This window comes from Homalodisca vitripennis, chromosome 2 (genome assembly GCF_021130785.1).
Source record: "Homalodisca vitripennis isolate AUS2020 chromosome 2, UT_GWSS_2.1, whole genome shotgun sequence".
NCBI lineage: Eukaryota > Metazoa > Arthropoda > Insecta > Hemiptera > Cicadellidae > Homalodisca > Homalodisca vitripennis.
The window spans coordinates 164,756,425-164,771,010 of record NC_060208.1 but is presented as its reverse complement, the minus strand read 5'-3'; the positions used below and the strand labels follow the sequence as shown (position 1 = coordinate 164,771,010).

The 14,586-nt window shown below is 30.7% G+C and overlaps 1 protein-coding gene across 7 annotated transcripts in view; it reads left to right on the top strand.

Moving 5' to 3' along the window:
- LOC124354982 (adipokinetic hormone/corazonin-related peptide receptor variant I-like) overlaps positions 1–14,586 on the top strand; it is a 209,146-nt gene that overhangs the window by 61,320 nt on the left and 133,240 nt on the right. For 5 of the 7 annotated variants that reach the window (XM_046805828.1, XM_046805821.1, XM_046805822.1 and 2 more), the window contains one exon: positions 9,223–9,274. The gene's annotated coding sequence lies outside the window, so the exon portion shown is untranslated. Of the gene's footprint in view, positions 1–9,222; positions 9,275–12,129; positions 13,132–14,586 lie in introns of those variants that run through there. The other 2 variants (XM_046805823.1, XM_046805826.1) reach the window with 2 other exon arrangements.

Here is a 14,586-nt window from a genome sequence, read left to right as displayed (position 1 = left end):
TCTTGATATGAGGTATCTAGTTTCAAATCAAGATAAATAATATTTTTTTAAATTTTCAGACTATAGTATAGTTTGTGAATGTTGAGTTTAGCTTCAATTCACTTTCTTCTTAGTGAAGCGTTTGGAATCTTGACTCATCTGAAGAGTGACGTAAAAGCTATAAACGAACTCTTTCTATGGGTTTAATCTCAAACACCTAGGCTACAAAATATACTGTAATCTGGATGAAGAGGCATTCTCGCTGGCTAATCAGGCACACAATCGAGTGCACCTACAATGTTTTAGATATGATCTCAGTGGAGCAAACGATTTTTCTGCACATAAAGTAGCTATGGTAGGAATGGTTGATTCAATGTGAATGTTGAGTTAAGCTCCAGTTCACCTTCCTCTTAGTGCAGAATGTGGAATAAGACGCTGTTATAGACTTGATTCCTGAAATCTGGAGAGATCTGTTCGTCTGAAGAGACGATCATGTTACCACAAATTTTTAATTTTGTTGTTTCATGAAAAATTTATGTATCTAATTTTGTAATTAGAATCATTATATTTCCTGGCTTATATAATATATTGAAGCCAATTTTTACAATAAATTACAGTATTTAGAACCGTTGGATCTACGAAGTAATGCGATGGTGAAGGAATGAAAATTGTATTCTTTTTGAGAACACAAATTTAAATAAAAGTCTAGTTGTAGTGTTTTGTCAAGTTAAATTAAGGACAGACAAATGCAACTTTACGAGTTATGCAGAAAGGGATTCCAACAAACTAGGAATGTTGTCAATGTGAGTAAACATTCTTGACATTTCAGGAGACTCGGTTAAGTGTGGTGTTGTCTGAGTGCCGACCTGTTGTTAAACCTAACCACCCTGATGTAAAGTTGAGATTTATAGGCTTGTTTTATACATTTTGCTTAGGAATATGGGAATGTTTTCATACAGTATATTTAACTTGGCTATCGATTATAAGTAATAATGACTGTCAGAAAATAAAAATTATAAGTCAATTGTAGTGTGTTTTACAATTTTGTTTTTGACTTCTCAGAATATTTTCAAAATACGAGAAAACTATGTAATGATCCAATTTAAAATAATGGAAATTGCAAGAAACTTTAAATCTGATTCATGAAATAACTATTTATTTATATAAATTAACCTACTCTATCTGAAAATATTAAATTATTTTTAATTATCACAATTATGGTAACATATACGATTATTAGATAAGACGAAACGTGTAAATATTAATTTTATAGCCTTTTTACGGAAATGAAAGGGAAAATTTATTGCTAATGTGCTTTGGTTTACATATTAAATAACATAAATGTAGATTAAGTTTAATTTTCTTCCTCGTCCAACTAGCTAACTGACAAATATACTGTGAAATATTTTAATAAATTATAAGAAAAGGTCATTAAAAGAATATTATTTATTTTTAAACATATTTAATATAGTATATATCAGTTCAGAAACATTTATAAATGCGATTAAAACGATTACGCATTGTAAATAAAACATCTTTTACAAAAAAACTTAAACCATGATCAAGTTAAACAAACTTTAAAAACTACAACTTATTACTAGAAAATAAACAATTATGCAATTCAATGTGTTTTAAGACAAAAGAAATGATTGACTCTATAGAATATTCTATTCATGAAATTTGAGTCTAACTATATTTTTTAAAATTTAATTTCACTGTAAGGAAAAGTACTGTAAGCTTTCATTCAATAGGATATAAAAGAGCCAGTAAAAGGTACAATGTTGTCCCAATCAGATCTAACGTGAACGTAATAAAATTAGTGGGATGGAGGTAGTATAAAAACTTAAGCCGCGCGCTCTGAACTTTTTGTTTTCTTTTTGCCACAGTTGAGACGTTTTACGTGACATAGTTTTCCGAACTACTTTATCGGATTATTCTGGAGTAAGTGTACTTTTTTAGGACTATTCACCTGAATTAAATCCATTTTCGTTTACAGTTTATCCCTACCTTATATTCTACATCAGCAAGTAATTAATATCTTTAAAAAGATTTAGATTTCTAGGTATAGGCTTATGTGGTAAATTATTTTAAAATAAAATATTTAAGAACAAAGATAAATTATACGTTTTTTATGTTCTATAATTTAGCCCTTGTTTGCAGCTTGAAGGGCTACAACGGTAATTTGATACTGAACATTTTGTAAAGAAATTACTAACAAACATATACAAATTTAGTATTTCTTAACAGAATAACAGTTTAGTTTAAATAATAACAATTATGGTGAGTTGCGGAGGGTACTTAAACGCAAGAATGCACTGAAATAAAATCTTTTCAGCAGCTTTTAATATTAAATCTCAACATTATTAATTTTTCCTAAGTATAATAATTTTAAATATAAATTTTACAAATATTTACTCTGTAATGTTTTGTTGCTATTATGGTTACCCATGCAAGTTGTATGGTCTAGATTGTAATCTATAATAGCTCTAAGGTGTTTTATACGCAGCTAGGGGCCAATACAATTCTGTACAATTACCTTCATACACAGGCGTTTAGAAGCACCTAGAAGTTAGTGAATAACTAAGTTACTGACGAGCAAACCCTAACACTCGAGGGGCTGGAAACACTACATTTCTATCTGTTGCATCTCTGACCTATATAAACCTGAAGTTTTGCTTCATTTCAATATGGGCAACATCGTGTTCGGAGAACATGTTACTCTATGGAATTTGGCTGGGCGTCATTGAAAATGATCACCCAGTAAATGTACATGATTTCTCTTTTATCATCCTGCATGTATGTCCACAGGAAATCTCAAGAATGCAATAAGCTATAGACTTCAATATTTCCATGTACACTCAGTGAAGGCTGTTACGGTACACGTGATATGGTGCACCCTTATGTTTAATCGCTTTTAATTACAATGAAAAGTGATTAAATGTTGGTAATCTGTAATTGATTAATGTTTAACAAATTTCTAAATCGCGTAATGAATGATAAGCTTTACTTATGTGTTATTTATAGCCATTGAAGACGTATGGGATTGGAAAAGAATATACTTAGAATAAATATATCGTAGTGTTATGTTTATTCTTCCTATTACAGGAAAAGCGTCCTTTCATTTTGTTGAGTGGTAACCCTGAGGACCAAGATCGGTACCCAATACAACTAAAACATTGTATATTAAAGAAATATCGGTGGGCTAACCATGAAAACAAAATTATATTAGATGTTTACAATATTCTGAGCATACATTTTGTTTTTAATATTATTAATATTATATGTTTTGAAGGAACCAATACAACTCTCAGATCTCAATAGTATTTAAAATAGTTACATCACAATTTGTATTAACGTCTTAATGGGATTTTTATAATATATTTTTATTGTTACAGAAATATTTACAATAATTGAAATTAGTGAAATGTGGACCTTTCAAAATAGGGCAGACAGAACATACCATTAATTTAGTCAACTTAATGGTAATTATTAAATAATATTTTAGCATTTGATTACATGATTACTTATGTTCATTAACAAATTGTGTAAATGTTTAAATATAGCTCACTTAATATACATAATTTGGAATTTAAATTATGGATATAATATTAAGTTTTTATAAAATGTATTGATTAACTCCATCTATAATATGACATGAATATAGCATTGAGGTTCCCAAAGATAAGTAATATTATATGGTAAACGCCGAAGATACCAGGAGTAAAATGTGTCCTTCAATGAAGGTGAATCATGTGTAGTATGTTACAACTGGAGAACGAAAATCAGGTTCATAAATATTGTCTCACGTAAACAAACAGTGCAGACAGATGGCTAACACTGAGAGAGCGTTTGGTGTAAAACAATGCTTTTCACGTTTCCGTTGTTAGAATACGTCTAACGGTATAAAGGAGCATACGCCTAGTTTTGTGCCGAAATCACACAATTTAATGAACATACATTTATACTGATTCTATTCTAAAGAAGGTAACAAGGTAAGAGTGCTCCCCTCTATGTGTCGAGTAACAGGTTTCATTGAGGTTTAGTGAAAAATTTCTAGTCTATAGTTTATTTCATTATATACAGATGGAAAGATTGATAATCATACGTTAATGAAAGTTTTAAATCTCCAGACAAACAAATGAGAAATTGCTACTGAGTGACAGTGCTTTCAATAACGCTCGGCAAAAGTTTTATTATTGGATACATACTATCATAAAATTCATTCTTGTCTATGTAGTTTGAAGTTTAATGCAAAATTGTAAGTCTAAACCACAATTCATTCACAACTTTGTTCAGAAAATTGAGTTTCAATTCAGTATTTAAATAAGCAAAGTGTACACACCAAATCCCCAGATAATGATTTTTTTATGTCATGAGGTAGTAAGGCTATATGCGTTAATATTGCAGCCTCTTTTGAATATATTGAACTTGTTTTAAAATATATTTATTCTGCTAGTTTCTCGTTGACATCATAGTTACCCGTAAAACCATGTAAGAATATTCGCTAACGTTCAGCCGAATTCGATCGAGCGACCTGCACCATTTTATAAATCAGTGGCACTTTTATAGAAATGAAACTCCAAAAGCAATTTAAATTTTATGTCAGGATGTTTTTGAGATATCGTGTGAAGAGACAGACAGATAGACAAAAGACAGACATTGAGACAAAATTGAAAATTTTCATGCCCTCGAATTTTTGGTTTCGCTAAGGCTTGGCCAATTAATCTATCAAACTTCCTATTATTCCCAAAATCTAAAGATAAAAATTTGTAATTGTTAAAATATATAATATATACACGTGATCATTTTACAGTATTGTGAAGAAGAGTATGCTAGTTTAAAGGTCTCTCCTTTAGTCAACAGCTTAAGATAACCCAAGAACATAGGTCTAGCTGGCTGACTTACACTAAGTACTTAAGCCTTGTTCAGAATATGTTAGGAACTGTATTACATGGGCACCAACTTATCACCCACAACTTCCTTTCTCTCTCTCCTTCTAATTGATAGTATGACATTTTTACAAATACGATATTTCGTTTTAAAAATTGAGCTACCAATAATGGAGGAAATATTTTGCTACAATTATACTACTAAAATATTGGTAACTGAAGATCTAAAGAAATATTATTAATCTATGGCATATTCCAAACGATACAGCTATATAGCTTTGTCAATAAACAGTTAAAGCTAAAAGAGTCGCTACTAATTATACACTACCACAGGTCACAGAAATAGTCCGTGTGACTAATATAACAAATGTGTAAATATGAAATATACATGACTGTGCCGCTTCTTAGCCAAGCGGCTCAAATTCTCTCTAATTCTCTATAACTAGATTGAAATTGATAAAGATGATGCAGAAATTTCAAACGTCGCCGGTGAGCGTTAGAAATTTAATAGGAAGAACCTAATTAATGTTTTCGGATAAAATAAAACACATGATTATGGTCAGTTTTCAATTTAAAGTTACCTAAATGTAAATAAATAAATAAAAGAATGGGTAAGAAATAGAAACAAATATGAAAAGGGCAATGACACACAATGCTAACTACTTTCTTTATGCCCAACATTGACTGTTTGCTGTATTACTTGAGCCACCGAAACTATTAATAATAAAGTTCATACATCAATAAAAAACTCTAGGCGCTATATAATTCAGAAGCAAAATACGAACCCAAAATCTCTGTGAAGTTATTCACTTTAAAATTTTGATAGAGCCAAATTTAATAAGAATATACTTGACCAATTTCGTAAAGTGGAATTCACTCAACAAAACCGCATCTCAACTTTAACTTTAATCCATCACTGGTCGATGTCGATGTCTACGTAGCATACAACGTTGGGTTTAACCCTTTCACATCGTATAGTATCGAACAATGCTGCTATCCCAGCTTAATCCAGCTATAACACCGCAGCTATAGTGTTGCCCAAGCATTAAGACGCTTATGTGATTACGTAACTTTGTATTACATGCATAGCAGGTCCAATAGATGGCCACCGATTGGGACAGTTGGGTATCTTCCTTCCTAGCCACTTTAGACAAGAGATGTCATATTTCCCTTGCAATACATTTCCTTTTGGTACGCAATTAATGTAATGGAAAACGATTTAAATAAAATCCCTTTATTTTATTGAAAGTTAAGTACAGCTCTTTCGTGGTATTCAGGCAATGACACTATTACCTAACCTTTAAACCGTCCTTATGTTTGTAAGTACTCTGGCTTACAATTTCCCCGGCAGAAACTTGGTAAATGATTATTCTACGTCGGCTAATGAAGCTATTAATTTAATCCAGCTCAGTAATTTAATCCAGAAACGGAGAGCTCATTGGCATATTATAAGCAAATAAATTTGTTTTTCGAGAAATAAAAATTCCAATTATATAAATATTGATTAATTGGCGGTAAATTACGAATTCCAGTCTTCATGACATTAGCTGAGGGTGAAATGACTATGAATTACGTTTCTTAAGGTGTCTTTTAAATGTATTGAACTAAAAAGTTCTCTATGTTATCTGAGAAACGTATTTTAACATTTTAAATCTTTTGGTAGCCTCCCAATTCAACTCCCACTAAAACTTAAATGACTGAGATCAATTTCGAATTTAATGGGAACTCCTCTATCGTACAAAATATAATGGCTGTGGTTGCCTGGACTAATTGCATTTCTAGCTACTGACACAAAATTGTTGTGACAACTGTGAATAATATATTTGATAATATTTGCTATATTCAAGGTCACACCACCCCACGTGTGGTGTGACAGTCTTCGACAATGTACAGTGCAAAATTACAAGTCTACAACTCATTTCATTATTGACATACGAGACAATTTTCCGCGAGAGAAATTCTTACATTTCCGGCAAAAAAGAGAAATTATGTGAGTGTACTAAACTCCAAATTTTATGGTTGGACATGTGAAATCATAGACTTCATTCTTGCCTGTGCAGAAATGAAGTAATATTCGACACAAAGCTATTTTGACACAATACATTTACGTTTGTGGTAGTTAAATTGGGTATTATATCAATGTTTAAATAATAGAAAGTCTACATATGAAATCACCATAAAATGATGTAAGATTACGTCATAGTTGTTGATATTTCAAGTATTAAAATCCCTTTGTAGTATACTGAGTTTGTTACAAGTTTATTTGTTTTGTTATTTTATCGTTGCCATAGGACAAGTATAAAAATATTCGCTAACAATCAGCCAAATCCCATAGAGTGGTACGCACCATAATCGAACTCTGCGTTCCTCATATAAAAATGAAGTCGATCAACATTTAAAGTCTATAGGTCAATTCCTTTTTAGGTGTATCGTGCGAACAAACAAACAAAGGCATGGAAATGACTAGATCCACAAGAGAGGGGGTCGCTGACGCTCAAGCAATAAAACATCAAGGTTGCCCTAATAAGAATATAGGAAATATGCTTTACTTCATCCCATCTACTTTCTTCTCTTCTAGTATAATATGCCAAATAGTGGAAATCGCACAAAATTATGGAGCTTGAACGTTTGGAAATGTAATATTAAGAGTTATAAAAAGAAATGTATAAACAAAAACATAAATCTCTATAGCAAAACAAGGCAGAACAATAAGACATATTCACATTAAAATCCCACAAACAAAGCTCGTTTATAGAAAATACCTTATAGAAATACCTTATAGAAGGTTATTAGATTTTGTGGGATAAAAAATTGGTTCTTTAATAAAGAAATATAAGATTCTTACTTTATTTATATCATGTGAAATGTCTGAAAACCAAAACATATACAAATCATAAAGATATGTTTAAGCATCATAATAAAATAAATGTTAAATGTATTATAATTTAAACTCAGTGAACAAAACATAATTGGAAATGCTTATCTTTAACACCGAGACGTTTAAGTATAGTAATTATAATTACTACCATGAATATAACGAACCCCGGCCGATTGGTTGTTCCATCAAGTACTTAAGTGCAGCTTATGAACGCCGGTAGGGATTACCCAGACCTGCAGTATAATATGAAATGACTTGTAACATGGATTTTAAAAGAAATTTGGGGGTTAATATTTGGGAGTTATATGCTATGTTTATCTAATTCTTTAAATATTACATGTTCTCCATTTAATTAACTATTCTAAGTTTAGCTATTCTAACATTTAAATTTGTGTTTTTTATATAATATGTCAGTGCTACAGTTTTAGGAAAATATTATCCAACATTTTTGTCTATCAAGAATCTAGAGTACGAAAATCATTCCCGATTTGACATCCTTAGACGTAGCGTACATTGTGTGTGATACACTTATTCTTAGAGGTGATATTTAATATTCTAGTGGTAGTAAGAAAATGAATACCAAGACTTAGAAATTTGTTCTACTTGTCCCCAATAAGTAGCCCTAAAAAAAATTCAGAATTATTAACCCATATTAATTTTCAAAGTTATAGATGTGTTAGAGATGCATGTGAACGTTAAATATAATTTTCCTCCGCCTGTTTTTATACAATATTTCCAATTGCGTTCTTTTTTCAAGATTCTGTGAAAAGGTATAAAAATTTCACGATTAGTTTAAGTTTATATACGCAAAACTCCTAATTAGTCGTAATATGCAGTATTACTTAGTGTATCTCTAATACATAATCGATTTAACAGACATCATAATTTTTACACTTATGTTGTGCTTAAAATAACCTAATAAACAATATTAAATACTATTAGGAGAGTTATAGTTTATTTATTTTTAGTTTTAGCTAAAAAATGAAGATGGATTTCACATAGTAAAGCCGAAATATTTTAGAAAGATTGTTGTTAGCGATATGTTTATGTGGTTTGAACAGGTGTAAAAAATGGAGAATACTCGTAATACGAAGTAATTAGAGATTTAAGGTTGTAAATACCTTCTCTTTGGTTTCTACCGTGTCCATAGTATTATAGAAATTTAATTTTTAAACCCAATAGATGTTTCTGTTTTTTGTAGCCTTATAAATTCACTCTCATAAGAAGTTTCTTACACGTTTTTTTTCAAAAATACTTAAAAGCCTTGACTATAAAAGACTTTTAAATTGAAAAATCCTATCTCAGAGTCATGCATTATGCATTTAAAAGTTATGTCTACAGAGTAAATACTAAGTAGATGAGCAAGTCTGAAATGAAGAGTTCTTGTAAATATAAGAGTTGCTTATATGATTTTATTCTCTCTTTTCATTAACTATTGTAACTAAGGAGTGTCTTTAACAGTAATATTGGTTTCAGGTCACGGAATCTGAACTGCTGCAACTGTATCAGTAAACTACTGCAAGTCAAGGTAAGCTTCTCTAGTTATGTTATATTTTGAGAATACTTAGGGAACGCTGTTTAGTGTAAGTGCAGTAACCAAATCACAACAATCACATTATCTTCAGAATTTTTACAGAACAATTTGGATTATTTATTACAAACATTACCTTAATAAAGTGAAAATTTAATCTAGAATAAAATGTTTCTCCTTAAATTGAAAGAAACATATCCTGACGTATGGATTTTTGAATGTTTTTGGATCCGTCGCCACTTATTTATAGAAAAAAATCTTTATTGGTATAAGACATCATTATATTATTTTCATATTATGACATGGAATCTAAATCATTATTCGTATTTGAATCAATAAAGCATTATTTGGACCCACCATAATTTAGTTTCTCAAATGGCAATTGAAAGTTTCGTTAGATTACTTAGATTCGTAAAAGTTCACATTTCTATATGAAGTTTTGGATACTTATATTACAATTCTATTTGAGACAATAGGTTGATATCTTAATATCCATGTTATAAAATATAGTTTAAAATAACTTAACTATATTATACAGATCTTGAATGAATTATTACATTTTATTACTTCATAGAAAAGTGTAAAACAGTTGCTCAATTACTTTAAACGTGTATGAGTCTAATGGAAACTGCAATGATAAGAAAGTATTTAAATTTCAATTTATTTACACAGGCGTAAGACATAAATAGAAGTTATTTGTCTAATCAGACCCTCTAATCAGCTGCTTCACACTTTATTTTATGTAATCTTTTCATGTTCTTGATCATATCAGAGTGCTGATAGTTGCCTTGAATATTCATGAGATAACACTCTTTTTATGTTGCAAAGAGACATCTGGTGTGTACTTCCGAATTCCGACTTGATCAGAGAGCAAACACTGGTTACCAATTTAAGCCACATACGCTACATAAATCATGGTTTGATTTCCTCACAAGATTCACAGAGTGAGTCTATTTTATATCCCCAATGTAAATTTAGTAATCCTTGCGTTAGTTCATTAACATACGTTGAAGTAAAATCGAGGGAAGGTTTTAATGTATTTTTGAGGATGAAGAACGAACATTGATGCAGCAATTTTATTCTGAGAACCGTAATGTCTCACCATGAAATGCTTTTAAAATAAATTCAACAGAGCTTTGGCTACCATGATATATCCAAAATTATCCATACCTTGATATGCATTTACTCATAATCCAAATAATGTCCTTTCGATTCAAAAACATCATAAACGTCACAATATGTTTTAATCCTATTATACTATGGACAGGTCCAAATAACTAGTTTTCCAAAGGTTTGTATGGCTAGTCCAGTTTAAATTGAGTTACAAAGTTGAATTTAACATTTTTTAAAGTGTCCTCTCAGAAAATATTTATCAGAGGATTCACTGAAACAGAAGCTGCCTGCATGTATGTCTTTTGTAATGTGAAAAACTACAGCTATGACTAATTTATGGAATTAAATAATGTTCAGACCATTTCAGTCCATACACTGTTCTCATGGACCGCAACATTCCATTCGGAATTATCTTTATGGAATGTAAACCCAAGTTATCAGCTCTCTCAGGTTCCATGGATACTAACCATTATTCTACACAGTAGGAAATTGTGCAAACATTAGCGAATACATTTGACATGAAAGGAAGGAGTCTGTAATCTAAGGTGGAGATAGTAGTCAGTTGCATAACAAGATATTGAACGAAAATGAGTGTGACGGAATCATAAGTCTATAATTTGTGATGTGGGATGTAGCCAGCCGTATTTATGTGGAGTGAATGGGTAATTTAGTTCTAAAGAGAACAATTCTGTAATTTCAGAAGGGGAACATACATAGTCAACCACATTAATCTGGTGTTTAATGAGCATATTGAATGACCCGTATTAATTGTGTATTGAACGTGCATAAATCAGATAAAGGAGTGGAAATCTATAATTTGCTATGGGGAACGTAGTTAACTATATTAATCAGGCGTGGATTAAGCATAAGTTGAGGTGGGAACCAACCAACCATTTTATATGGTGTTTAATGTGAATGAGTCTGAAGAGTAAAGAATTGAATGCTTTAATGGCGGTTTTTCTATCAAATTTCTGAAAAGAAGGTATAGAAAAGCTTGCCATCAGCTATAAGCGATTAAATATTAGCGAAAACCATGTAGAAAATTAGTTTTAGAATATACTTTTTCATATAAAAATAAAAAGTGACTTGAGAACAAAGTTTTCAGTTTTTATCTTAAACGGTACTTACTTTCCGATGATTAAGAATATAACAGGTGGAAAATATAGTTAATTACATATTTTGATATTTAATGAGCATAATTCAGCATAATGAGCATAACAATAATGTCTTTAATTTGTGGTGGAGAAAGTACGTAGTATACCACAATAATCCAGTGATGAACAAGTGAACAATTTGTTCATGTTGGTTTGGTGATGTGTATCATAAATTTGAATTTACCTTTCTTCTATAATTGTAATATAGAAATTATAATAAAAATATTTAAAAATGTACAGAAAGTAGTATAGTTACTAGACAAATTTTATGTTAAAGACATTCTGTAGGATTCCGCTTTTTGTAACTAGTTTATCAACTAGATATATCGGTTTGATCCAGGTCGCGAAAAAATGTTTGTTCAACATTCTTGCTGAATATTATATTGAAATATATTATGGTGTAGGGTTTTTGAGATTACGGTGATCCAAATTCCACAGCCTTTATTTATATTTCGAATAACCAATAATCGTAGAGTAGAATTTTAAAATAATATTCGAGATATCAAACTGTTTTCAACATTTTGTCCTTGTCAGTTTTATATAATATCTCATGAAATTTGATGATAGTGGCAGTAAAATGTCTAGAGAAACATGGACATAGCACAAAAAAGGAATCCAATCGATAAGTATAAGTAATAGTATATCCAGAAAAAAAGTTACATTATGTGGATATTAACAAAAAATGTTTTTGATCCGTAAGCTGTATCCATTTATTGAACAATGTCCATTTGTATTCATACAGAATTTTAATCTCGAAAATTGCAGAGTTTTACGAACAGGAAACATTTTATTTTTATTATCTAGTAAAGTACGGATTACAAGCCTTTAATTTTTGTATTGTGCCACATAATATATTTACAAGTGGATTTTGGTGTATATTTACAATTCATGTGTTGTTTATGCATTGTCCACTGATTATAGACTTAATTCAATGAAATATGCTAAGTTTCAACCACTTTCTTGGGAATGTCAATTAAATTCCTCCTAAGTGCATTTTTATTGTAAGTTTGAAAAGTGTTTAATATGTAGTTTCATATTAAGTTAATGGGTTATTCAATGTTGTTTAAGTCAAAAGGTTTTTATGCATTGATAAAACTGGAAAAGCGATTTCCCATGTAAAGAATTCTACTACGCAACACGCAGTAAGTTATAGGTATGTTCAGCCAAGTCGCGTCTTTCTATTCGATCGTATCTTGCATCGGTAACCCTGAAAATGAAGAGTTCAAGCCGGACAAGTTGTGTAAGCTGTCAGTTCTGTACACAAATGAGCACCTGGTGCTTCCCACCAATCGCGAAGGTGACAGTTAGCGTCGCAACACTGCCCTGTCAGGATCAACTGATAGGTCAGGGGCTGTCTCAGATAGCGGATAACGAGGCTGCGGTTATCAGTCGCGAGGTATCAGTGCGCATGTGTGTGTGTGCGTGAGATGCGGCGCGACGCCGGCCCTGACGCCAGTTTGTGTTCGACGTCGCGACGCTCTACAGTGGTATAGTACCGCGGAAGTGACGAACGCTTGGTCTTATGTCATCGCCACACTAGTATTGAAAACCAAAGAAGTTTCCTGGAAACTTTGACACTGTGATATTGTAAGTCATTGATACACGACGTAAAATCAGTTCTTAACATTTATATGTAGAAAAAGTTATGATTTAGTTAATAAAAAATAAAGTTTTATTGCAATGTAAAGTGTTTTTAAATAATTCATATTTATTAAGTTTATGAAAACAAGATTAAAGGTGTAACTTACTCAATAGCTCTAGTACATTTCAAGCAATCATAAATTTCTTTAGCCAATTTCAAAATAATTTTGTCAATTTAAGTGATAAAGTTTATGGACATTGTATAGTTTCATCAAATATGACGTTACTGTTTCATTAGAAACAGTAATTTTTAGTATTTTATATGAATACACAATGAATGACAAGAAGAATTAAAGCACTATTGATTCCAGTATATTTTATTATATACAATTTATTATTTATTGAACAAAATTTCTGTATTTATCTACTATTATAACTCATGTACTATTATATTCACATGTAAAAGTATCTTTATTTGTTTGTGGAAATACTCTAATGATAAGCGGTGTCTGGCTATAAAGCTACAAAAAACGGATAGACAAATTCAATGTATATTTTTGTAATATTTGTAAATATTGTACAATTTTTTTGAAAATTTGAAATAGCTAATCTGTTTTTTCGTCCTCGTAAAGTAAATTACAAGGATATTTTTACTTCACCAGTCACTTTTCTACATCATTCCGGTAGTCGTTCCGGCGCGAAGTGTTGGAAAAATGTTTGGATAACATTGACTGCCACGCTGTAGAAACATGATACGTTTTGCTTGGCCGGTTTCACTTGTTTCTAGTGCTTAATAAAGCCAATACAAACATATTTGAATATTTATCGATTTTTAAACAAAACATATGCTCTTTTATTTTGACCTTGAAATAATAATAACTATTATCTCTCCGTATACTTTTAGAGAAATATATATATTTGAAGGATCGCGTAACATAGTTTGTGTTAAGATACATGCTTAATAATCTCGATTATTAATATACGTCATGAGTATTATTAACTCATAGATAAGAACAGCAATGAGGGATCCTTGTAGTAATATATCACCGTTGCCCTCCATTAGGGTTAATACTCATTACAGTCCCTTGCTATTATATTACTACCTCTTAAGTTTGAGGTGGTTACACTAATCTATTAATCCTTAAACATTGGAACTAAATCACTTTATTTACATTGATTAATTTAATCACTATCGCGGTTAGTACTGATTATTTGTATTCATTTTAAATTATTCGCAATATATTTGTATTAAAATTACAGGTTATATTCATTACAATGTTTAAGAAGCATAATTTGATTGGTGTCAAAATAAAAATAGCCTAGTGAGTTAGTATTGCTAATACGAAGAAAAACCTTAAAATAGTCAAGTGAGATTAAAATAAGTAAATTATATATTTGATTATGTTACCGTCCAAAAAGATTCAACTTACAGTGTGTAATACATTAATTATTTATACATGT